The 26,271-nt window shown below is 43.6% G+C and overlaps 1 protein-coding gene and 1 pseudogene across 2 annotated transcripts in view; both read left to right on the top strand.

Annotated features, from left to right (window-relative positions):
• The window catches only part of Sgk1 (serum/glucocorticoid regulated kinase 1), a 118,785-nt gene that overhangs the window by 60,761 nt on the left and 31,753 nt on the right, over nt 1-26,271 (top strand). The window lies entirely within an intron of this gene.
• On the top strand, nt 2,130-3,118 carry LOC127674184 (inorganic pyrophosphatase-like; annotated as a pseudogene).

Genomic DNA, 26,271 nt, shown 5'->3' with positions numbered 1-26,271 from the left:
CAAACTCAGAAATCTGCCTGCCTCACAAGTGCTGGGATTAAAAGCGTGCACCACCACTGCCCGGTGGTCTTCTTCTAGTTTTAAAATTACACGTATTTATCTGGGGTTGGGGGTAGGGTATGTCTGTGCCAGGGACTTGTTGTTGTTTTAAATTTCATGTGCTTGCATGTGTGCCTGTGTGAAGTCGTTGCAGCCTCTGAACTTGTGGACCATTTTGAGCTGTCATGTGCATTCTGGGAATTGAACCTGGATCTTCTGGAAGAACAGCTGGTGCTCTTAACCACTGAGCCATCTCTCCAGCCTCCTGGGACTTTTTTGTATGGAAGTCAGAGAACAACTTTTTGGGGAGTCTGTTCTCTTTTTCAAATGATTCAGGTTTAGGGCTTGTAACAATGACTAGAGTTCTCAGTTCTAAAACCGGACAAGGGATTACAAAGATGAGGGTGAAGCCTGAACAAACTTTATTTACCAAATTTGTTCTTACGAGTTACAGAAGGGAGCAAGTAAAATCAAGAGGTGGCGGGGTCGCTTTGACCAGAGCTTGTGAATTCCCTTTGCTGAAACTAGTTGCCTGCAAGTAAATAGTAAGGTATAAAAAGGGTAAAGAACAGGTGTTCTCAAGATCCCTCTGTTTTTATTGTAGTTACTATTTAAGATTTCATTTTTTTTAGAGATAATTTATTTTATGTGTGGGAGTACACTGTCACTGTCATCAGACATATCAGAAGAAAGTATCAGCGATGGTTGTAAGCCTTCATGTGGTTGCTGGGAATTGAGCTCAGAACCTTTGGAAGAGTAGTTGGTGCTCTTAGCCACTGAACTATCTCTCCAGCCTCAAGATTTCATTTTTAAGAGAGAGGGAGGGGGTAGGGGAGAAGAGAGTTGCATGTGGGTACCGGTGGAAACCAGAGCCCTTGGGTTCCCTTAGAACAGGAGTTATCGCAACTGGGTGTGGGCTACTTGACTTAGATATGGGAATGGAACTTGAGTTTTCTGGAAGAACAACAGTTAAGCTTAACTGCCCAGCCATTTCTCCACTTCTTCTTCCTCTTCTTCTTTTTTCTCTGTATAGCCCCAGCTGTCCAGGAACTCACAGAGATCCACCTGCCTCTGCCTCTGGAGTGCTGGGATTTAAGGAGTACAGCACTACACCCTGCTCATTTGTTTTTGAGACAAGGTCTCTCGTATCCCAGGCTGGCCTCAAACTTCCTATATAGCCAAGGCTCTCCTTGATCTCCTGAACCTTCTGGCTCTACCTCCTGGTGCCAGAGATTTCTGGGAAGTACAGGCACACCCATTTTTGTGTGTTGCTGGGGTCGAATCAAGGTCTTTGTTCCTGGTGGCTAAAGCTAGTACTTCTATAGCCTGAGCCACATCTTCAGCCCTAATGACTCTAGTACACTCGTATTGACTCTTCAAAAAGGAGAATTTCATCAAGTGGTGGTGGCCATGCCTTTAATTCCAGCCTGGTCTACAGAGTGAATTCCAGGACAGCCAGGGCTACACAGAGAAACCCTGTCTCAAAAAACAAAACAAAACAAAACAAAACAAAACAAAAAAGATAAGTCAGAAATACCAGTGATAAATGTATTAAAAACCAAACTTGCCCGAGTCTGTTTACAATGCCAGACTGAGAGTATCTGTAATTACAATACTGGATTTAGTTGTGTGACATAAACTTGGTACTGACTCCTGTGCTGGTAAGAAAGACATGTGGGTCAGGGCAAGACTCAGGAGTCTTCTGCATGGTACATCCATGTAGCGCCTGCTCCCCGTCAGTTAAACTACATTTGGTCTTATCTAAACACAGATAACCGCATTATGAATCCCAGGCATGAAAACAAACCACTCAGGCTAATAGGCCTCACCTCCTTCTGGTGATCTGGCCCAGGCCTCGAACTCAGAGATCCCCCTGCCTCTGCCTCCCAAGTGCTGGGACTAAAGGCGTGCGCCACCACTGCCCAGCTTGCTTCTTTTGTTTTTCATCTCCAAGATCTCACATTAAAAACATAAATAACTTTGAAAGTCCCGCAATCTTTACACATTCAAGCACATTAAAAATTTTACTCGGTTTAAAATATCTAGTCCCTTGTCTTACCGCTCTGCACCAGGGCTGTGTGGTTGGGTGACTGTTTGGTGGCAGTGGCACATGCCCAGACACTGTGAGTGACTTCAGCAGCCATGAATGTGCTGTGCCCCACCGTCGAGCACCAGTCTTTCTCTCAAATGAGAAATGGCGGCATATTTCAGCGTCTCGTGATATTCCAATTTAAGCAGATAAGGTTGTATTTTGCATGGTGTTTGAGGGTCTACGCTGTTCAAACGCAAAACTGGAGATTGCTGGGAAAAAAAAGAAACACCTTTAAATTCAGCTAAGCAAGATAGGAAAAAAGAAAATCCCATGTCAAATATTTTGCCTTATAAAGAATACACCTGAAGTATGGTGCCGTCCCTCAGACCGGGGAAGACCCAGGATTCAATGGCAAATGCTCTGGCTGTTGTAGTGACAATGACCCAATTGACACTTGTGAAACTGTAAGCCAAGCGTGTGCAAGAGGGGAAATGAACCCCAGGAACAGTCTGGCATATTGACTGTGATTGCCGGGCGTAGCCCTGACTGGAAACTCATTGTCATGATGTGGATGACCCAGACACAGCCAATTATAATAATGCTTCTGATGTTCTGGATATTTAGAAGCTACTGTTGCCTGGTGTAGAGGGTGCAAAATTCCTGTCGGAGAACCAGGCATGTTTACATTCAATGCAGAGCGTAAAGCTGTGGATTTTGTAATTGACATTATTTCAAGTGCTTGAGGCTATCAGAAAGCATCAGTGAGGACAGAAACGGATGGAAATGGAATCAGTTGTATGAAGACCGAGTTGTCAGAGAGTCACTTTAAATGCGGTCCTGATGCTGCTGAAGCCATTGTGGGTACTTGACCAAACCATCCATGCGAATCTGCCGGCTCACGACTGACAGAAGTGGATAAGGAGTTCCAGCACCACAAAAAAAGAAGAAAAAAAGGACAAGTTTCCCTCCCCCCCCCAATGCAAGCTGAAAACCACTGTGTTCTGTTCATCTGGAAGCAGTAGATGAAGAAATAAAGTAGCCTTTCAAAGCTTTAAAGGTCTATAACTCACCAAAAAAGCAGATTCTGCTGTGATTGTATAAGGCTAGCCATCCAGACACTTGACATCTGAACGGAGACATCTTTGACTACGTGTTAGTTGTCCAACCCACCATGACATGGAAGTCCCTTGAGCATAAAGGTGCTAGGTAAGCGCATGTTGGATGAGTATGTTTTCTGTCTTAGAAAATAAAATTATTTTGCTAAAAAAAATCTCTCTCTGAAAACTCACAATCTCTTTCAAAAAATTCAGTCTTTCAGCTGTGGTAGAAATCAAAATTAAATTAAATACCTTCATCAAGAAGGAAGAATCAGAGAACAGTCAGAATCTGAACTACATAAAACAAAACCCCAACAGTATAAATAATTCAGTGTCCAATTATCTGGGAATCATTCACAAGCTCCTGGGCTCCTGCAAGGAGCTTGGGTCACTTCTCCAGCTCTGCCCTCTACAGCACACACAGCTTGTCTTCTAGGCTCTGGCCGGCTCCACTCCACTGCTGCTGCTCTTGGTGATCGTCCCGTGGTACTGGCATCGCCAAAACACTGGTGTCTTCTGCTGCAACTGGGCTACGCTTTCACCAATAGCTTCTCACAGGCTCTCTTCCCGATGCCAAGTCTCAACTCCTTTGCAAGACCCCTTCAGTCCTGTGCTGTCAACTGTCCTGAGGCTGTGCCTTCACCAATGGCCAGCTAACCAGTGTCTGTTGTCCCAGTAATGCAAGGGTTTCACTTCAAGGTTGCCAGTCTCTTGTTAACTGTGGCTGAGTCTTCGGCTCCAGCTGACAAACCTGACAGAGTCTCAATTCAAAATAGCAAATGGTTGGGATAGAGTCTGTAAACTTCCCTCTGAAATTTCACAAGCCAGGTCTCCCTCCATCTTCTGCACTACTCTTAACATTCTTAGCCTCTTCGAGGCCAGCCTGGTCTACAAAGTGAGTTCCAGGACAGCCAGGGCTACACAGAGAAACCCTGTCTCAAAACAAAAACAAAAACAAAAACAAAAAACATCCTTAGCCTCTAAAGTCCTACAGAACAGCTTATAGAGCTCTCAACTCTCAGTGGCTTTTCTAGCCTAAAGTTCCAAAATTGCCCCCAAGACAGGATCAGGTCTATCGCAGCCATACCCAGCAACCCTGGTACCAACTTGTTTTTGTTGAGGTTTCTATTCCTGCACAAACACCATGACCAAAAAGGAAGTTGAGGAGGAAAGGGTTTATTTGGCTTACACTTCCACATTACTGTTCATCATCAAAGGAAATCAGGACAGGAACTCAAATAGGTCTGGATCCTGGTGGCAGGAGCTGATGCAGAGGCCATGAATGGGTGCTGCTTACTGGCTTGCTCCCTCTGGCTTGCTCAGTCCACTTTCTTATAGAACTCAGGACCACCAGCCCAGGGATGGCACCACCCACAATGGGCTGGGCCCTCCTCCATTGATCACTAATTGGGAAAATTCCTTACAGCTGGATCTTATGGAGGCAATCTTTCAATTATGATTCCTTCCTCTCAGATAACTGGTCTGTATGTTAAGCTGACCCAGGACTAGGCAGCACACTGTCTCACAAAAGCAAATGCACACAAAAGAAAATAATGGACTTCCCTTCCACTCACATGTGTAGTTAAACATGCACTGGGGTAATTTCACTTATAGATTAATGAGACTATCTTTGGGATATTATTGTTGTTGTTGAGGTTCTGCAGTAGGGTTTTGTACAGCCCAGGTTAGCCCTGAACTCCCAATTTATGATTCTCCTTCCTGTCTCCAGTTCTGGGATTACAGACTATGACAATACACCCAAGTTTGCTGAGCTTTCTTTTTTGTTGTTGTTTTTTGTTTTGTTTTGTTTTGTTTTTGTTTTATTTTTTGTTTTTTGTTTTTTCAAAACAAAGCTCTGTATAGCCCTGGCTGTCCTGGACCTCACTCTGTAGACCAGGCTGGCCTCGAACTCAGAAATTTGCTGAGCTTTCTGAGAGCAAGTCTGTTTACATTGTTCATTAGGTTAGGAGTAATGAACAGTACAGATGGGAAAACCACTGATAATTTGATTTCTGCAAGGATCATCCTATAAAACTAAAAGACACAACGAAATGTTTCTGAGTCTCATAATGAATTGTTCTGGTTATAATGTGATCGTTTATTTTTAATGTGCCTTCATCCCAGATAATTTAGCAATAAAACTTAATCTTTAGAGCATTAAAAATGATATTTTAAAAAAATTGGGGAGGGTGCTGAGGGGCTCTTGGGTAGCTATGGTGGTCTAGAAGTCAGTAGCTGAGGATAGCCTTGAACTGACTTTCCTTCTAAGTACTGGACTTAGTATTTTCTCATCAATCCATAATTGTATATTAATCTATCACTACCAATTCCATATTTCCCATATTCATATATAGAGACCAAAATCTTTTTAAAAAAATTATAAAACACTAGGAATAGGAAAAGGTTGTATCCATACATATTAGCTTTTACATTTCCAGTGCATAAATGTGCTGTATATGGAACTGTGTAATGCAAGGACTTTTTCCATACAAGTATATATTACACTTAAGCATTTTTATTTGAAGAATTCTAGAATTGATTAGGGAGTGGTGGAGCAGACCTGTCATCTAGCACTCTCAGGGTTCAGATGGTGGGGCTGTGAGTTTGAGGCTAGTCTGAATTGCACAGTGAGACCTGTCTCAAAAAAAAAAAAAAAAAAAGATGGGAGAATCATTGTATGTTTGTGTGTCTGTATGTGTATATTTATTGTGTGCATAAGTGTGTGGAAGCCAGTAACTTTTGACTAGTGTTCCTTTGGAATGTCTACCTTGGGTCATTTGTTTGTTTGGTGCTAGAGACAGGTCGCCTGGGTGGCCTAGAACTCATTAAGTACCATCTACTAGCTGGCCTTTGAGCTCCAAAAGTCTGCCAGTCTCTGTCTCTTTAGTCCTGGAATTACAAGCAGCTAAGAACACACCTACATTTTTTATATGGGTTCTGAAGGGGACCAAACTCATGTCCTCATGATTACAAGGCAAGAGCTTTCTTACTGAGCCGTCACCCAAGCCTCAGAATATATTCTATTAGCGTATGTCGTACACACAGATGAGATGTTAAGACTGGAAAGGGCCCAAGCTTTCCAAGGTGTCCAGCCTTTTCATTTTAGATTAAAAACCAACCAGACACCCGAGGTCAGGAGGAGCCTATAACCACCAGGAATTATAAAAAGAGCTAATGAAGGCCGCAGGCTGTTCCAAGCCTGTTTCGGAAAGCCTTTGATCTCATGTTCCTTATCTGCAGGCTGCTAGGGGTTTTAGAGCCTTGGTCAGCCAGTGAACACTTCTGCACATGCATTTCTGTGGATCATTTACCAGCTAAGAAGCTGATGTGTTATCGGAGGGAAGTGTAGCCACTGCTTTTCATAGCAGCCCAATACAGTGCTTTCTGTTGGGCGGACACTCTGTCCAGATTTCCTTTGTACCAGATGGCGGTCTCCCAAAGCCCAAAGCTCCTGGGATCATTAGGAATCCAGATGTGCTCACTTCTGTAGTTCAGCAGTTAGGAAGAGGCAGCTCCCTCCCCGTAGAGTCAGCCTTTAGACTCTTCATAAACACGGGTAGGCGCACCTATCATATATCTGATCGTTGTTCATTTCTGATTTTGATCTGCAAAATAAATGCTGTATGAGGTTTTAAAACATGTAAATTTTAAGTAGATGGACAGCTGCTCTGTGGATAAGGCATAAACATGTCAGGGACTCAATCCTGGGGGGGGGGGGGGTCAAGGCTTCTCCTTTTCTTAATTCACCAAACTTGTCCCCAGTTCAATTACACTGGTTCCTTTTTGTTGTTGTTGTTTTGTTTTTTGTTTTTGTTTTTGTTTCAAGACAGGGTTTCTCTGTATAGCCCTGGCTGTCCTGGAACTCACTCTGTAGACCAGGCTGGCCTCGAACTCAGAAATCTGCCTGCCTCTGCCTCCCATGTGCTGGGATTAAAGGTGTGCACCACCACCGCCTAGACACTGATTACTTTTGACAAGATAATTAATTCACTTTGTCCGTTAGTAAGTGCAATGCACTTTGATTTTAGGGGAAAAAAACCACTATGTATTGACTTCAATGTGCTCCAGATTGGAGATGTTTATTAAGGCCGGTCTCCCTTATTTCCCACTTGTACCAATTAAAAATACTAATTATTTCCATGCTAGCATTCTAGGACCATCTTTCCATGCATGAAAGTTTTTGAAGGAGTCAACCTTTTTTTTTTTTTTTTAAAAGGACTGGTTTGGGGAATTACTCTCATTTTAAAATATTTTTCGTCTGTTTTGGAATTCTGCTCTGTAGGAAGGAGTCACCAGAGCCCCTGCATTTACACAGCATGGCTGTAATTGTTTCAGAAAGGGACATATCTCGATCCTGCTGCCAGTCAGCTTCCACATGAGGTTTTCATATCTATTCTCAAAATCTACTCTTTTCTAAGACCTAATAGTCACTTTCCGAATTCATAAATCAACTACATCTCTTGTTCTCATGAGGAATACACCAGGTCTGTACCGCCAGGAAGCAGGTGATTTACTCTTCTGATGTAAAAGGGGGGGGAGTGGGGGTGGGAGGGGATGCAAAGATGATATTCCCAGCTGGAACATGATGACTTTTCTCAGAGATGTAATGAAAAATCTTTGTTAAAATTTTTTAGAAAAAAAAAAATCACAAAGTCGGTGGAACAAAGGGGAAGATCGTATTGGGTGGGAAAGAGACTGATACATTTTTATTGCTATAAACTTGTGTGTGTGGTGTGTGTGTGAGTCATTTATGATATATCCTTCTCAATGACAAGCTGGTTCTCATTAAAGTGAGACTGTAAGCCCCTCTGACATCCTGCTGCTTGAGAGAAGAGAATATTTTGGAAAAAAGCGATTTCAATGGGAAAGACAATAAACTAAGACTCAGAAAGCAGAGGTACGATAAGAAGCCACTTTCCTTAAAAACTGTGCGTAAATGAAATTTACTTTAATTTACGGAAGTGCAGCCAGGGACGTTGAACTCCCACACAAGAGAGCATCCACTCAACACTGTCAGTATCACGGTGGCAGCCTTTGGAACAATCATGGCTGATGTTTTGTTGCCCCAAGTAGTGGTGGGAAGAGTGGAAGAACTCACTGTTTCCAGATGGTATCCAAGGCATCCCATGAGCACCCGGAGCCACCTGCCTTCTGAGCTTTGAGAAGGACAACCAGAGCTCAACAGGAAGTGGAAACACAATTAGTATAACAACCTAGAAGAAAAACCTCTATGGCAGTCACTATTCAGGCTAGTTTAGATTATCTGCGTTGTTGGCAAGACTCTACACTAAGTCATCCCTTAATGAGTTTTTAAAGTTGGTTTTCTCGGGCTGTTGATGGAAACAGCACATGAAGAAGATGCAATTCTAGGAGAGGGAAGTATACCTTTGTCTTAGTTTGGGTTTTATTGTGGCTGTGAACAGACACTGTGACCAAGGCAACTCTGATAAGGACGACATTTAATTGGGGCTGATTTACAGGTTCACAGGTTCAGTCCATTGTCATCAAGGTTGGGGTATGGCTGCATCCAGACTGGCATGGTGAAGGAGGAGCTGAGAGTTCTACATCTTCGTCTTCAGGCTGCTAGGAGGAGGGTCTTAAAGCCCACGCCCACGGTGACACATTCCTCCTCCAATAAAGCTACACCTCCTAATACTGTCACTCCCTGGGCCAAGCATATTCAAACCACCACAGTCATATTATGTAAAATGTGTTAGAACAAAATTCCATGTCTTTGTGGGGTTTTGTTGTTGTTGTTTTTGTTTTGTTTTTGTTTTGAAATACAAAGTTTCACTGCAGTCCTGGCTGGCTTCAAATTTGAATTGATCCTCCTGCCTCTGCATGTAGGGAGCTAAGGTGACAGGTGTGTGTGTGTGTGTGTGTGTGTGTGTACACACATACACATATATCATTACACCCAGCTGTTAATTATTTTTTAAACCTTACTCTTAAATTTTAGTTACTGGAATTCCTCTTCCCATAACTGATTCTGTTTGAGGACAAACCAGCTATTATGAAAATCTTTGTACCGTAAAATGTATATAAGGGACTAGGGAGATGGCCCTGTCAGCAGTGTTCTTGCTGTGTAAACAGGATCCCTGGTGTCCCCTTAAAAACCTGGGGTACCCCAGTTCCAGGACGCAGAGATGGGGGATGCTTGGAGCCTGCTGGCCACCAGTCTAGCTACACTGGTGAAATCCAGGTTCACCGAGAGAATCCTCGTATCAAAAAACCTTTGACCTTGACACACATGCACATGTGCATGCCCACGCAAACACATTTATACAGCTCTCAAACACCGACGTATCTTAAAATGTATACAGACATGTCAGTAATGCTAAGGGTCCTTACATGGCATGTGGGCCCAAACCAACATAGTGCGTGTGGTCTCAAAGCAAGGGTTACCTAAACCCTTGTGTTTTGAAGTCATGTGGCTGTTTAGAAAAAAATTGATTAAAAATACTTTTGGGCTGGAGAGATGCTCAGTGGTTAGGAAGAGCACTGGCTGCTCTTCCAGAGGACCCAGGATTGACTTTCAGAACCCACACGATAGCTTGTTACTATAACACCAGTCCCAAGGGATCCAACATCTGCCCTCCTCGGGCACCAGGCTTGCACATGGTACGCAGGCACACATCTATATAATAATAAAAGGAAGAGAGGAAGGAAGGAAGGAAGGAAGGAAGGAAGGAAGGAAGGAAGGAAGGAAGGAAGAAAGGAAGGAAGAAAGAAAGGAATCAAAGAAGGAAGAAAGGAAGGAAGAATGGAAGGAAGAAAGGAAGGAAGGAAGGAAGGAAGAAAGGAAGAAAGAAAGGAAGAATGGAAGGAAGAAAGGAAGGAAGGAAGGAAGAAAGGAAGAATGGAAGGAAGAAAGGAAGGAAGGAAGAAAGAAAGGAAGAAAGAAAGGAAGGAAGAAAGGAAGGAAAGAAAGAGAAAGAAAGAAAGAAAGAAAGAACGAACAGATGGAAGGAAGAAAGCCTACTTCACTAACTGAAACATCTGATCTTGTTCTTCATTAAATATATACATATATTCTTTCCAGTTAAATCTTCGCTGTGGTTTTCATACCGAGTTCCATTATTTTAAAGCAGCCCTCTTTGTTCTCTTCTGAGGGTTTTGCTCTCCCACCTTGCTCCACGCTCTTCCCCTTTCTTTGGGATGTCTGATTCCTTTGCTTCAGATTGGTCTTCACTGCTTGACTTTAGGAAGTCCTCCAAGGCGTTTCGCCTTAGACCTGGAGGCTTCAGGAGTTTGCATCCCAGATCCCTGGCCCTGAGCTGACTCACCTGAGGGAGATGGTTATCTTGGTTTGTGGCTCCTGAGAACCTTCCTGAACCCAGACCTGCACTTGATTGTGCTCTTTTGTTGGTCTGACTTTCTTTACCTCATGCTCCAGGCCTTGCCTGTTTTGTTAGACTTTGAAGATAACCAAGCATTTCTCACTAAAACACTCTGAATTCGAGTCGCGGTGTAACAGGCACCTTTAAACCTAACGCTTGGGAGGCTTGTGAGTCTCCGGCCAGCCCTGTCTTGACAGCCAGTTTCCTAGCTATGGACACCCTCACCTCTACCTGCATTTTTTTGATCCTTTAAAGTTTTGTATTAAGTTAATAACTTATTTAAATTTAGAGTTGTTTTTAGTGTAAATAGTAAGGGTATTTATAGAGCATCAGACTATATAGAAATTATAGCTACATCACAAAACCCTGGGTCTTGTTCTGTTATCCCTTTCCTGACATTTTTCCTTTATTCCTTCTTGGGTGACTTTCTAGTTTTGTGAAATTTGGGGGTTTGTCTCCAGAAAATTTTTGGTCAAAATAATTTTTTAAAACAAAAAATGATCTGCATACTTGTAAGACAATCATGTCAATTTCACTTGACATTAGTGGGATTATAAACAGTTTTAGGGATGTTCTGGGACATTTAAATCCAATGTCCGTTGTTTTTCTCTTCTTGGTCTTTTTCTTTTTTTTAATCTCTGGAGAGCTAGGGGGCTGAAAGTGAGGACAGAGTATCAAGTGTGCCCGCTGGAGTTCATCCACACCCTGGGAGCTGAGGCCTTGAGAACAGACGCTGAAGGTAATCCTGTCAGGCTCAGTTGTTAGTGTTGTGATCATAAAAAGAGAAATAGCTGGGCAGTGGTGGCGCATGCCTGTAATCCCAGCACTCTGGGAGGCAGAGGCAGGCGGATTTCTGAGTTCCAGGCCAGCCTGGTCTACAGAGTGTGTTCCAGGACAGCCAGGGCTACACAGAGAAACCCTGTCTTGAAAAAAAACCAAATCTAAAAAACAAAAAAAACAAAACAAAAAACAAAAACAAAAAAAAAAAGAGAGAGAGAGAGAGAGACAGAGGGAGAGAAATAGGTGTGAGAATATGTTCTATGGTTGTGGTAAAATGTGGGGGTGGGGGTTCCTCAGTGGGCTCATGCTGAGGCACCCCTGAGGCACCAGATACACCACAGTATAGCAGTATAGAGTAGTTTATTCAGGGCATGAGGAGGGAGTTAAGGGCGTAGTAGAGGCAGAGAAAGGCAGAGAGAAGGAAAGAGTAGAGAAGCAGAGGCCGGCCATGACCACGTGGAGAGAGGGGGAGGGGAGGAGAGGGCAAGAGGGACGCTGGGAGTTAGAGTAAGAGATGCAAGAGGAGGGGTGGAGCAGTTTCTTTTATAGTAGGTCAGGCTTACCTGGCTGCTGCCAGGGTGGGGCGGGGCATACCTGGCTGTTGCCAGGTAACGGTGGGGTGGAGCTTAGACAGAATCATAGCCTTTGGGAAGTTCAGAAAGTACTTCCGGCCTGTGGGTTCACTGGGGGGGGGGGGGGGAAGAAGCCATAGGAAAATTGTCCAATGAAAGTAGTAATTGGATCCCATGGGGACTTAAAGGACATCATCACAGAGAGGTGTTGAGGTTCTCTGACTCTTTTCCTGGTGACAAAATGGTGACACAATGAACTGAGGGATGAGTCTCACACAGTCTTATTTGAGTACAAGTCCAGAGAGAAGTACAGTCCCAAGTTAGAATTACAGACCGTGAGTGTGAGGAGCCTGCGCTCAAGGTGACCCAACGTCATTTCAACCCACATCGTTTCTTTCTTAGGATGCTACTTATTTACTTATTACAGCTTCTTCCAACAAAGGCTTTCGTTTTTCCACTCCTGAAAACCAACACACCCGGTGGGCACTTTATGTTTGTTTGTTTCTTTAATTTGCTGAGATAGGTTCTCGTTTAGCTCAAGCTGACCTGGAACTTGTTCTGATCCTATCTCCACCCCAGGAAAGCCAGAATTGTAGGTGTGTGCCGCTCGCTCTGCGCATTTTTTACCTGGCGCCGAGGATTCACAAATGCTAGACAGGCGCTCTGACAACTGAGGTGCTTCCCCAGTCCAACATACCTGTTCTGTTTTCAATAAAATATGAAAAACAGTCAGACAGCCATCCGGTCACGTGACAGGGGAGAAGAGAGACTGACTTATAAATGCAGATAATAGATAGGTTTTCAATTAGAAAGATAGTGCACAGTGAATGCTTTTAAATTGTGTGCATGTGAGCTGGTGTGTGCAGAGAGAGAGGCCAAGGATGATTTTGGGAAGTCAGCTCTCTCTACCTTTACCTGGGTGCTGGGAATGGAACATAGGTTTCCAGGATTCCCTGAATACACCTTTACCTGCAGAGCCATCTCACAGGTCCCTGATTTCTTTCTTTCTTTCCTTCCTTCTTTCTTTCTTTCTTTCTTTCTTTCTTTCTTTCTTTCTTTCTTTCTTTCTTTCTTTCTTTCTTTCTTTCTTTCTTTCTTTCTTTCTCTCTTTCTCTCTCTCTTTCTTTCTTTCTTTCTTTCTTTCTTTCTTCCTTCCTTCCTTCCTTCCTTTCTTTCTCTTTCTTTCTTTCTTTCTTTCTTTCTTTCTTTCTTTCTTTTTTCTTTCTTTTAAAGATTTGTTTATTTACTTTATATATATGAGTACACTATAGTTGTCTTAGATATACCAGAAGGAGGCATCAAATCCCATTACAGATGGTTGTGAGCCACCATGTGGTTGCTGGGAATTGAACTCAGGACCTCTGGAAGAGCAACTAGTGCTCTTAACCGCTGAGTCATCTCTCCAGCCCAGGTCCCTAATTTCTTGTTTGCTTGCTTGCTTGCTTGTAATTGAGGTGCTATGGTCTGTTGGTGCATGCTTGTAATCCCAGGCCTTGAGATATGGAGACAAAGAGACCAAGAGTTTAAGGTCTCATAATGAGTTTAAAAACAGTATGGCTTACGATGACTCTTGATAGGACTCTGTCTTTCCAGATAGAAATTATCTGAGAAACTTGGAAACAAAAGAAAAATACACAAATAATCTCAAGAAGAATTAATTTAAATATTCATCTTTCCCTCAAAGTACAAGTTTATATTATGAGTGCTTTTATTTAACATGAAATGGATAATCCTTCTCCATATTATTAAAATCACCTCATAGCCAAGTATGGTGACCCATAACTTTAATCTCAGTGCATGAAAGGCTGAGTTAGGTGAACATGGAGTGGAAGGCTAGCCTGGGCTACAAAAAGTCATGATATCCCGAATCAAACCAACAAGGGCCAGGAGTGGCAGGTAATACAGGCCCTAACAGCAGCCCTCGGGAGGCAGGGGCATCAGATCTGTGTGTGCCAGGCCAGCCCTCCTCTACAGAGTGAGTTCCAGGACAGCCAGAGCTACACAGTGAAACCGTGTCTCAAAGCCAAACCAGAAACATCCCAAACTTAGAAATGACAGTTTCTAGGAAGCATGTGCACACTTATTCCACATTTACTGGGCCATTTCTCTGGTAGGTGTTGGGTCAGGTTCCCTCCTACAGCTCCTTGTTACTCTGGTTGGTTTGATTGATTGATTGTCTTTAATTTGGGCCTTGAACCCTCGATCTCTCTGCCTTACCTTTCTGAGCACTGGGATTGCAGGTGTGCGCCACTTACCCCAGCTAAGTTTATAAATTATCTCTTTCAGATTTATCAATTATTTATTTAGGACACATTACCCAATTTGAGACAAATGAGGTAAGATTATCGAACATCTATCTTAAAGCTCTGGAAATATAATGGCGGTCACAAACTATTAAAAATTAATGTTAAACAGTCTGTGAGAAGGCCAGCTTTCGTCAAGCCTGTATTGAAATGTTGCTATTTTGAAATTTAGGTCTGTATATTGTCTTGATACCATTTTCTTTCCAAATATAGACCGTCTAATTAAATATCATCCTTGCTAGCCCATGTCTTTACATGGGAAAGAAAGATAAATATGCAGTATTAGAAATCCACGGATTAAGCATTTTCCCTCAGTGTTTCTGTGTATCTGTCACCTGGTGTTTTGGGGTGCCTGGTGATGAATCCTCAAACTCATTTCTGACCTGCATCAGCAGTCTCTGAGGCCAGTTTTCCATCACGGCAAGGGCTGTGGCTTGACTCATCTACAGTAGGATCACAGAAATTGCTGTGGCCTGAACTTTGGTTCTCCAGTCTCTCAGTATCTCACTATTGCCAGGTCAAACCCTGTCAATCCCTAATCCCCACCCCAGATGTGTACCATGCCAGATGTGCACCATGCCAGATGTACACCACTATGCTCATGCCCTGAAGGAATACATTTTTCTGTCTTCCTTCCTTCCTTCCTTCCTTCCTTCCTTCCTTCCTTCCTTTCTTTCTTTCTTTCTTTCTTTCTTTCTTTCTTTCTTTCTTTCTTTCTTTCTTTCTTTCTTTCTTTCTTTCTTTCTTTCTTTCTTTCTTTCTCTCTCCCTCTCTCTCTGCTCTGTCTCTCTGTCTCTCTCTGTCTCTGTCTCTCTCTCACACACACATGTAGATATTGCAATAATAGTGTTAACCTAGGAATCTAAGCATTGAAAAAGGAAGTGCCTAGCTCATGAATAAAAATTCCAAAGATTTATTTTCTTTTAGGTTTTTACTTATGTATGTGTACACTACAGTGGGCATGTGCTGATGTCAGAGGAAAATTTGCAGCGGTTCTCTTTTTCTACCATGTGGGGGACTTGAACTCTGGTCATTAGGCTTGGCAGCAAGTGCCTTAAGCCATTGAGCCATCTTGCTGGCCCCAAAGATTTTAATGAAGTTTTTTTTTTCTTTTTAATTTACCATTCCTGACCTTGAGACCTCATTCCTGCCAGTCCCCACAAAAAACAAAGCCCCAATACATACATGCCAGCACATACCCATTAATAGAAACCAAGTGGAAAAAATTGCTGATGTATATTTGTCTGAATACATTAGTGGACATTTTCCTGAAAAGCTATGGTGGTCAGTCGACACAGGGGCATCTTCCCTTCCTTGTCTGTTTGTAGCATCTGATAGGAGCTACTTCCCCTTAAAAATCATTTGTGATTTTCTTTTCATTTAGTATAAAATAAAAATCATTTTAGTATAGAACTGAATCGCCTCTGCGGATGTTCCGAAGAGAGGTTAATCCATTCTCTCCAAGCATTTGTGAGAAATCTAAATGGAACTGAGACCTTTGTGCAGTCGCACAGCGAAGGCAACAGAATAGAATGAGTTTCTGAGGTATTTAAGTAGGAAGGGGCTCCAAGGTGGTGTTTTTTCTTTGACCTCTGGAATGCTGGGAGCTTACAGGAGTGAACAGGGTTAGGGTCAGGTAAAGCAGGTTTGCAAAACAAAGTGAGGTGACTGGTGAGCTTAGGAGACAGGTCTCTGCCAGGGATCCCCTTTTTAATCTCTCTTCTGCACTCCCACCCCACCTCACCTCACCCTCACACCGCATGTGTAACAATAGTGAGCAAAGAACTTGAATTTCCATCCCACTGCAAACAGCACTGAGAACTCTTGGAAGATCTTGATGTATGCTGAAAACAAGGTAGCATCAGTGTCCCCCTGCCTGTTTGTACAGGGGAGACTCTGATCTCGAGCGGAGGCCCCTAATAAGATATGTGTACAAATAAAAGAGACACTTATCATATAAATGTTATTTATTGGCTGATTTTGGCCTTTTTGAGACAAAGCTTCTCTTTGCCCAGGATATTCCAAACTCTGCAATCCTCCTTCTCCAAGCCCCTGATGGACAGACAGATGGGCCTAACCACGCCCAGCCCTTCCTTCAGCCTTTCAATTGTTACCCATCAGTTGTGTTCTGCGTGTATGCTGTTATGCTAAGACGTGGGCCGGGCTTCTGAATAACTCAGGTGCAGTCTGTCTGCACTGTCTCCACATGTAAGTGACAAACAATAAGCAATGACAATGCTTGGTTTTATTCAAGACCTACGTAGCTCGTCCTCTTTCTCCCCCACTGTTTTTATTTCTATGTCCTAGAAATGGAGACTTGCCCCTAATTATTTTTTAAACATAATTTTGTTGGGGGGGAAATCTGTTCTATCCTCATTATTTTCCCCAGAAGAAACTGATCCTTGAAACGACTTATTTTGTAGCATCTAGGATGAGAGTAAAGTGTTCTAACATCAGTGCATTTCAGCCAGGCTTGGCGGCCCACATTTGTAATTCCAGTGCTTTGGAGGTGAAGACAGGAAAATACGAGGTTGAAGCTATCCTTGGCTCTCGGGTACTAGAGGCCAGCCTGGACAAATTTAAGAGACCTCGTGTTTAAAAACAGAAATGGTGCCGGTGATGGTGATGATGGATGGATAACCTAGACTTGTTCAATCCCCATAAACTACAGCACAGTAACAACAATAATGATGAATTTTAAAGGAGAAGAATAAAGGCAGCAGAACCCCTAACTCCCCCCATCTCTCACCCCCACTCACCCCTCCCCCTCCCATCCTTCCCCCACTCCTCCACCCCTTCCCCACTCCTCCATCCCCTTCTCCACTCCTCCACCCCAACCTCATATACTCCCCCTCCCCCCATAGCTTCTGCCCACTCCACCCCCTTCCCCACGCCTCCACCCCCACCCCATATGCTCCCCCCTCCCCCTTCCATAGCTTCCCCACACTCCTCCACCCCCTTCCCCACTCCTCCACCCCAACCTCATATACTCCCCCTCCCCCCATAGCTTCTGCCCACTCCACCCCCTTCCCCACGCCTCCACCCCCACCCCATATACTCCCCCCTCCCCCTTCCATAGCTTCCCCACACTCCTCCACCCCCTTCCCCACTCCTCCACCCCCACCCTCATATACTCCCCCCTCCCCCCTCCCATAGCTTCCCCCCACTCCTTCACCCCCTTCCCCACGCCTCCACCCCCACCTCCATATACTCCCCCTTCCATAGCTTCCCCCCACTCCTCCACCCACACCCCCCCACACCTCCCCCTTCCCATACCTCCCCCCTCCCAGACCTCCCCCCACTCCACTCCTCCACACCCTTCCCACTCCTCCACCCCCACACATACCCCTCCCATAGCCTCCCCCCATTCGTCCACCCCCTTCCCCACCCCCCACCCTCACTCCCCCTCTTCCAAACAAAGCAGGAAGGAGGAAAGAAAACAAAGAAAGGTGAAACCAAGTAACTTCTGAGTTCCTTGGTTTCCTCAAGTAAAACCAGACAGCACTAACAATCTAATAACAATTCAGTCATCATGGAGACAGTATCAGCAGCAGCGGAAGAAAGAAAGCCATGGAAGGCACAGAACAGCACCACCTTCCTCCTGGGCTTTGGGAGCACTGGGTTTCAAGGTTTTCTAGAAAGGCCTCCACTTCTCTGGCCTTGCTCATCAGCACATGCCTTCGCCCATTCTTCAGATAGTTTCCAGACAGGTTGGGAAACACAGCCCAGACCTGGGAGGGGTGATGGGGGCTTACTCCTGAGGGGCCATTAAACCAGGGCGCGGCCTGCCGGAACCGAGCAGGTTAGAAAATCCTGTGGAGCCTTCCCTCTGAGTCTAGGATGCTTTCTTCAGGGCAGGGTGGGTCTGCATGGTGGCTTTAAACCTTTGACTGTTTTCTAGAATTTTAACAGATTTACTCCATAGGTTCTGCCCCATCTTTTTTGTTTGCTAGGAGGGGTGGGGCTTAGAGGTGTTTGTTTCCTCTCCATCTTGCTCAAACCACTTCCCTGGATAAGGCGCATGTGTGCATGCGTGTGTGCATGTGTGTTAGGGTATGCACATGAGCAAGTGCCCACAGAGGCTAGAGGAGTCCCCCGGAATCCATCAGCATTTGTAGGACTAGAGCTCACCAAGTAGGTGAGCTGGCCCGTTGAGCTCCGGGGATCTGCCCATCTCTACCTCCCTGGCCCTGGAATTATAAGAATGTATCGCCACACCTGACTTTTGTGGTTTAAGGGGTCAAACCTGGGTCCTCATTGAAGGGGCTTAAAAACAGAGAGCTTAGACAGAATGCCAACACTCAGGGTTACAGCACCAGCACTTCATCAACTTTGCTATCTCCGTGGGGTTTTAAAGGTTAACTTGACCCCGATTCCTCCTCCTCCTCCTCTCAAAATGGGATGAATGAGTGTGCACATTTGTTCTGAGGATGAAGAGGATGTGAAATAATAAATGTGTCTGGCTCATTGTGACTATGTCATAAAAAATATGTCAGCCAACCATACCCCAAGCATGGTCTTGTATCCTGTAGTCCTAGTGGTCAACAAGTATGAGGCGGGAGGCTCAGAAGCTCAGGGGTGTAAGGTAGCTTCATTCCTTTTCAGTGGTGGCTTCTTGACCTCAAGTACCCAGATTGCTGATTTCATCCAGAGTTGGGACCTACAATTGTATTTAACAAAGATGGGACGTCTACAGCCAGCCCCAAATAAAAAGAATGAGAGGAAAGACAAATTAAATTCTTGTAAGAATAAAGAACACAAATGGTGGACCGGTTTTCTCCAGGGGCCTCTACCAGATACACCAAAAAGAAATGCAGGCAAAAAAGCCAAAATAAAGTTGCAGGTGATCTCCTGCCAGAACACCTTAAAAAGACCCCTGGAAGAGTCATGGGAAATAACCTGCAAGGGAGGCAGATTCCTTCAGGTCTGCTCAAGGCCTCACGCTGTTCCCCTAACTTCCTGGAAGCAAGGCTGAGTGGTCCCACGTGGGGTTCACTACCTTCAATTCCACTTTTCTGTGTGTTGAGAAGTATTTCCTATCTCTTGGAGTTTCTCCCACTTTATTTCTTCACGAGCTCAATGACTTAGCCACTGAATACCAAAGAGGCATTGGCTAAGGAACCCTTGCCGAGACAGATGACTAACTTGGCTAACTGCTAACCCACTTATGAAAAGCTTACACTCCTGTTACTCAAGACTCTGTAAAAGGCGCATTTGTGGTGTGCTCTTTATGAAGAAAAGTTTACTCTGTGCTTTTCAAAATATAAGAATTGTACTGGCTGGTTTTGTGTGTCAACTTGACACAGGCTGGAGTTATCACAGAGAAAGGAGCTTCAGTTGGGGAAGTGCCTCCATGAGATCCAACTGTGAGGCATTTTCTCAATTAGTGATCAAGGTGGGGAGGGCCCCTTGTGGGTGGAGCCATCCTTGGGCTGGTGCTCTTGGGTTCTATAAGAGAGCAGGCTGAGCAAGCCAGGGGAAGCAAGCCAGTAAGAAAGATCCCTCCATGGCCTCTGCATCAGCTCCTGCTTCCTGACCTGCTTGAGTTCCAATCCTGACTTCCTTTAGTGATGAACAGCAATGTGGAAGTGTAAGCTCAATAAACCCTTTCCTCCCCAACTTGCTTCTTGGTCATGGTGTTTGTGCAGGGATAGAAACCCTGACTAAGACAAGAATCAAATATAAGAAAGCTCTTCGAGGCCAGCCTGGTCTACAAAGTGAGTTCCGGAACAGCCAGTGCTACACAGAGAAACCCTGTCTCGAAAAAACAAACTAACAAAAAAAAAAAAAAAAAAAAAAAAAAAAAAAAAAAAACCAAAAATATATTAGAAAGCTCAAAAGAAATCTTTTTTAAAAAATTAATGGCAGCCCCTCTGTGGTTACCGCCTGACCATCTGGGAGTCACTTTGAAAAATTAACTCAACACACTGGACTCATGGGCTGGCCAGATTATTGGGCAGTTTTGCAGAAGCATTTTGTTTTTGTTTTTGCTGCTCATGCAAGCCAAGGCGTGTGAGAAATATTGAGATCTTCAGACCATCAAGGGCTGTACAGTTAGGCTAGTATAGGAGAAAAGCAGCACATATTTAGTTCCATTTATCACGGGAAGGAAAAAAAAAATCCCCCGTTTGCTGCCACTTGTATCTGGCAAGCCAGACCCTGTGGCTAAACTGTGAATGGAAGATTGAGTACCGGACTTTTCCTTTCCTAAGAGAAAACTAAGTATGATAAATTACAGCACTCAGCGAAGCAGAGCACCACTCGGCTTTGAACCTGACATAGCTCCCCCGTAGGGAAGCAGGAAACTTTCTCCTACAGCGTTACATAAAACTCAGACCCACACTCTTCCCTCTCCCCTCCCTTTACTCTCTGTCTTTTTGGACAAAGGCTCAGGGAGAAGGATATCAAGGAACGCAATGTAGTTTGCAGCGGGAGACACTTGAAACATCTCTCCTTGTAAGCTGAGGAGTGGATACTTGTTTCTGGCTTCACTCGATACTATATTCATTCTGCATATGCTTTGGCCCAACAGTGTGACTCAGAGAAGCGGCCGTACTTACTTTGTATCCCAAATCAGTGGACACACCCTACTCAAGCTGTGTTGCTGCCTTCAGGCACAGGTTGGACAAAGCCAGTCATGGCGCCTGAAAATATACCAGTACTGTAAATCCACCGATCCTTCTGGAAGGAACCCTGACGAAGTTGCCCATGCTTAATGAAGCCAGAATAGAATCAGTTAGAAAGGAATGTGCCTTCGATGGGGCAAAAGTCATCTTGGTGCTGGGTTTTTTGTTTTGTTTTGTTTTGTTTGTTTGTTTGTTTGTTTGTTTTTTGGTCAATGCTAATAATTTACCGAATTATACTTGAGCTTGTGCAAAGAATTTTCAAGGCATTGAGGGCTCTGTTTTTGGTTCCCCCCCCCCTCCCCGACACATAATATGTCGTCTCATAGAATACAATTGACAGAAGGTGCACGCAGCAGATGTGCTGATGTGTCTAGTAGTAGAAAAGGCCTAAGTGGGTTTTTTTGTTGTTGTTGTTTTGTTTGTTTGTTTTGACTTTGTAAAGAAGATTAAAAAACAAAAACAAAAAAAAAAACCAAAAAGAGAATTGCAGTGTGGTGGCCAAAGGGGAGGTGGGGAGTCACTGGACACTGCCAGTCCTTTATGGGAAAGGCGTTAAGAATGGAGGTGTCTACTCCTAATTAGCCCCACCCTTTGACACTCATCACTGTAAAGTTAGGAGGCTTAGCATATCAGAAAAACAAAAACACACGTGCTAAACCACATCTCTACATGATTGGCATGTCCTTTAATCCCAGAGGCTCGAGTGGAATGAGATCTAGGTTCTTGTCTGATCCATCCTCATTTTGGGTTTTAAGCCAGGATCATATACCATGAGGTTGTAGCCTCAAGTGGCTTCAAACTCATGGTAGTCCTCCTGTCTCAGCCTCCCAAATGTGAAGGTGTTGCTCCACTGTGCCTAGCTCTGACTCTCATTTTAACGGCTGAGGGATTATAATTCTTTCATTCAGCAAATGCTTAAGGATGTCTACTGTGTATCAAGTACCCTTCTAAGTACTCAGTGTTTATAAAATGCCACAAAGAGAACAAGTGAGAAAACTGTATTTCAGTCTATAATCAGTACCACGGATTAAAAAAATAGGCAGGAAAGAGAAAGGAAAGGTTCCATTACCGTAGAGCATGACGACTGACAAAAGGTGACATTTGAGTTCATAGGTAGGGACGAGTGTGTGCAAACCTGTGGGAGGAAGTTCTAGGGTGAAGAGTTAGTGGTTAGGAAGCCTTTTTACTGCCTTATATGTGTAGAGTTTGTTTAATAAACAGCGAAATTTATTCTTTACTTTAAAAGAGTATCTCACATTGTAGCTCAAGCTAGCCTGGAACTCACTCTCTACCCAAGATGGCCTCAAACTCTCACGCCAAGCCTCCTGCCTGTCTCTGCCCTATGAGGGCCAAAAATGAATTGTAGACATGAGCTTTTTAACAGCAAAGTTCTTCCATCAAGCGTTTCTACTTCCTCACATCTTCCACCCTCCTGGTCATCACTAACCTGTAGACATGTCTGATGGTCTGAGCATGGTTGGTAATAACCCTGCCAACCACTGAAATCTACAACTTAGCTACCCTTTATCTGACCTCTTAATTTGGCATTCTTTCCAGTGAGGAGATTAGGGCTGAGATTAAGCTCCATCCCCTAATGTGTGTGTGTGTGTGTGTGTGTGTGTTTAAATGTCTTTTTTTTTTTTTTTTGATTTGGTTTTTTCTAGACAGGTTTCTCTGTATAGCCCTGGCTGTCCTGGAACTAACTCTGTAGACCAGGCTGGCCTCGAACTCAGAAATCCACCTGCCTCTGCTTCCCAGAGAGCTGGGATTACAGGCCTGTGCCACCACCACCCGGCAAACGTAAGATAATCTTAATTTTAACCCGGTCCATATAATTCCAAAGCTCACATTCCAGATTTTTACCCACCATGCTCTAAGAGAAATGTAATGAGCTCTTACCAAACTGCGTGGCCAGCTCCACACCCCGCCCCCTCACCTACTTCAGTGCTAGGTCATTTCTTTCCTTTCCGTCCTTCTCCGTCTATGGATTGAGAAGACCCAACTAAGTCATCTGTGATGGTCTTCCTAGACACAGATACCGAGATTCTCTGATAGCATTAACTTTAGCAACTTTAATGCAGTTTGAGTCCCACCAAATCAATGATTGGGTCGATAAACACACATTGATTACTGTCTCTCTGAGTCGGACACGGTCTACAAACACCATGCTGCAAGGAAATTTTACTTAAGAATTTAATCAAGTGCTGTGGGGTAGAAACGCAGAAATTTGGTCCAGACACCTTGGCCTTCTGTAGACTCTCGATCGGAAGGCAAATGTCTGCAGGACCACACAGGAAGTTTAAGTGGCTGGAGTGGAGGTACAGATTTGGCTTGGTGCCAAGCACCTATTTTAGACATATTGAAAAGTATCTTCTGGTTTCTGCTATGACTACAACTTACAAATGCAGATATGCAATCCTTGATTGCCGAGATACTATTGAAAATAAGTATGTGCGGGGCGGTGGTGGTGCATGCCTATAATCTCAGCACTCTGGAAGGCAGAGGCAGGCAGATTTCTGAGTTCAAGGCCAGTCTGGTCTACAGAATGAGTTCCAGGACAGCCAGGGCTATACAGAGAAACCCTGCCTTGAGAAAACCAAATCCAAAACAACAACAACAACAACGAAAGTATGTAAGAAAATAAGCTTTTATAGAGAATCAAAAACAAACAAACACACAAACAAACAAACAAAAAACAAGCAAATTACCCTGTCACCTCACTGCCTAACCCTGCCACCTACTTGTGCTTCAGTCAACAGCATCAGGGAATAAATTCACCAGAGTGAGGGATTACCCCGCTGTCCACATTTCTGCTTTGGCTCCAAGTACTTTCTCATGTCCCACACGTTATCCAAAGAGATGGGCTACTGAACAACTGAGTTAACTTGAGTACATAGTTGAGTCTTAAGAACCTAAAGTAAGTTCTCAGGTGATAGATTGAAATATATAGTCAAGACTTGAATTCTGGAGCCGGGCAGTGGTGGCGCATGCCTTTAATCCCAGCACTTGGGAGGCAGAGGCAGGTGGATTTCTGAGTTCGAGGCCAGCCTGGTCTACAGAGTGAGTTCCAGGACAGTCAGGGCTACACGGAGAAACTCTGTCTCAGAAAAACAAAAACAAAAACAAAAACAAAAAACAAACAAAACAAAAAAAGACTTGGGTTCTGGGGACTGATCTGTAGCTTAGAGGCGGAACATAATGATAATTATTAATACATAATAGTAAAAGACTTAGACTCCAGTTCTCAGTTGATTATAGCTGTTATGTTAACTCGAGGTCGTCCTGGACTATAAAAGCTAATTAAGTAACCGACTAGATAAATAAAGGGAAGTCAAGATAAAATCTAGCTAGTGTTGATAACTCTGTAAACTGGACAGTAGATAAATACAGGTTTGGAATGTCCCATAGCCGCACATTAAGAGGTCCATACAGAATAGACAGTTACGTTTTTCTCTTTGCCACCCTTAGATTTCTCATTAAAGAAATCTTAAATATTTAGCCAAAGGAACCAATAGGGGAGCAAAGTCCCAGGCACTTGGTATTTCTTTGGTTTTGACTTGACTTCAGAGACAGGTATCCCTTGACGACGCAGCAGGATCCACAATAATGAATTTTCTCACTTCTGTGGAGTATCTACAATGACAGTGCATGGCTAATTAATCCCGACAGTGGGTATAATGATTCATGGGTTCATACTTAAACAGCCCTGGATGGGATTCATGAAGAATGGCCTGTTTATACTCACCTGACACAAACACAGACAACAAGGGATTCTTGATGTCTCTGGAGTGAACAGGAAATGCTCTCCCACATAAAAGACATTTTGAAAGCAAATAGTAATGTGGAATCATTATAAGCACACAAGCTCCCCGAGAATGGCACTCTTGTATGAAGGTCGGGGAAGGGGGAGGGGAGGAGGTGGTTACAGCCGTTCGCATACAGAGACAGTTTGCATATGGGTAATTTTCCATATTGCTATAGTCTTTAAAGGATGAGAACTTTTTGCAGTTAAAAGGTGTAAGAAGTGGCAAAAGCCATAGACTAGCCTTTACTCTCTTTAAGGTCATATGTCTGTTAGGACATTTTAGTTGCTCACAGACATAGGATGCCGGTAGTCCTGCCTGGGAGCTGTCCTTCAAAATCAGCACCCTTATTTCAGGGACTATTTGACACTGGACTAAGAGCTCTCAAGGACAAGTTCATATTGCAGAAAGGATGTCTTCGAAGTCAGTGACCTCGTAAAAAGACTCAACACCACTGATAAAGGGAAGGGGGAGGTCTATCAACCTGGAAAGGTTAGGCTACATGAGACACACTGGCAATTTTCAAATATCTGAGGTGTTTGCAACATAACAAAATAGAAGTACAAAATTCTGTGTAAGCCCAGGAGAGAAGCCAACTAACTCCAGGGTGGGTGATGTGCACCTGTAGTCCTAGCACTTCAAAGAAGTAGAGGCAGGAGTTCAAGGACAGACTAAGCAAGACCCTGATACAACCAACAAAGCAAATGACTAAACTGGAACCAGTGACCAAAGATTCAAAGATCCACATCTCAGAACGTCCTGTTAAAGAGGTTTCTATGAAATATATAAAGTCTATTTCATGTTACCATTAAGATATATTCACATTCAATAAAGGCACATTTGAAATCTATACATCAAGAGAGCATGACGTTGCTTCCCAAAATGCATCACTGCAGCTTCTTGGAAAACATGATAAGCAACCTAGAACGAAGGCAAAAGGATATCTGCAAGGGTGAAGCAAGCCTGAGCTGTACAGTGAGTCTCTGTCTCAACAAATGAGAATCTGAAAAATTTAGGATTATAAATTGAATCTGTACTAGATTCTTTAGATTAAATAGCAAGTATTACATATGCCTATATAAATTACTTAAGGATATAAAGATTCTACTGTAATTATGTCTTAGTTTCTTTTCTTTTCTTTTCTTTTCTTTTCTTTTCTTTTCTTTTCTTTCTTTCTTTCTTTCTTTCTTTCTTTCTTTCTTTCTTTCTTTCTTTCTTTCTTTCTTTCTTTCTTTCTATCTTTTTTTTTTGTTCTTGTTACAACAAGAATGTGTCTGACAAAAGCTGTTTGGTAGAGAAAGGGATTATTTAGACTTAAAGTTTGAGAGTTCTCTCCATCAAGGTTAGAAAGCCACAGCAACAGGAACCTCAGGCAGCTGGTCACATTGTATCCAGTTGAGAAGCCGAGACACATTGTATCCAGTTAAGAAACAGACAAAGAATCCCTTTGTTCCACTCACTTTCTCATCTGTAGAAGTCCAGAATCCCACAGCCAGGGGAATGGTGCTGCCCACGGTGGGGGTTGGGGGTTGAGGGTGGGGTCTTCCAACCTCATGAACCTAATTGAGATATTCCCCCCAGAGGCATGTTCAAAAGCTCATCTCCCAGGTGATTCTAGAGTCATAAAGTTGATGGCTGGGGTTAATTTAACCTTTACAAATTACAAAAGAAGAAGTCTT

This window comes from Apodemus sylvaticus, chromosome 23, assembly GCF_947179515.1.
Source record: "Apodemus sylvaticus chromosome 23, mApoSyl1.1, whole genome shotgun sequence".
In the NCBI taxonomy this organism is placed as follows: Eukaryota; Metazoa; Chordata; class Mammalia; order Rodentia; family Muridae; genus Apodemus; species Apodemus sylvaticus.
This window is presented reverse-complemented; position numbering and strand designations above follow the sequence as displayed.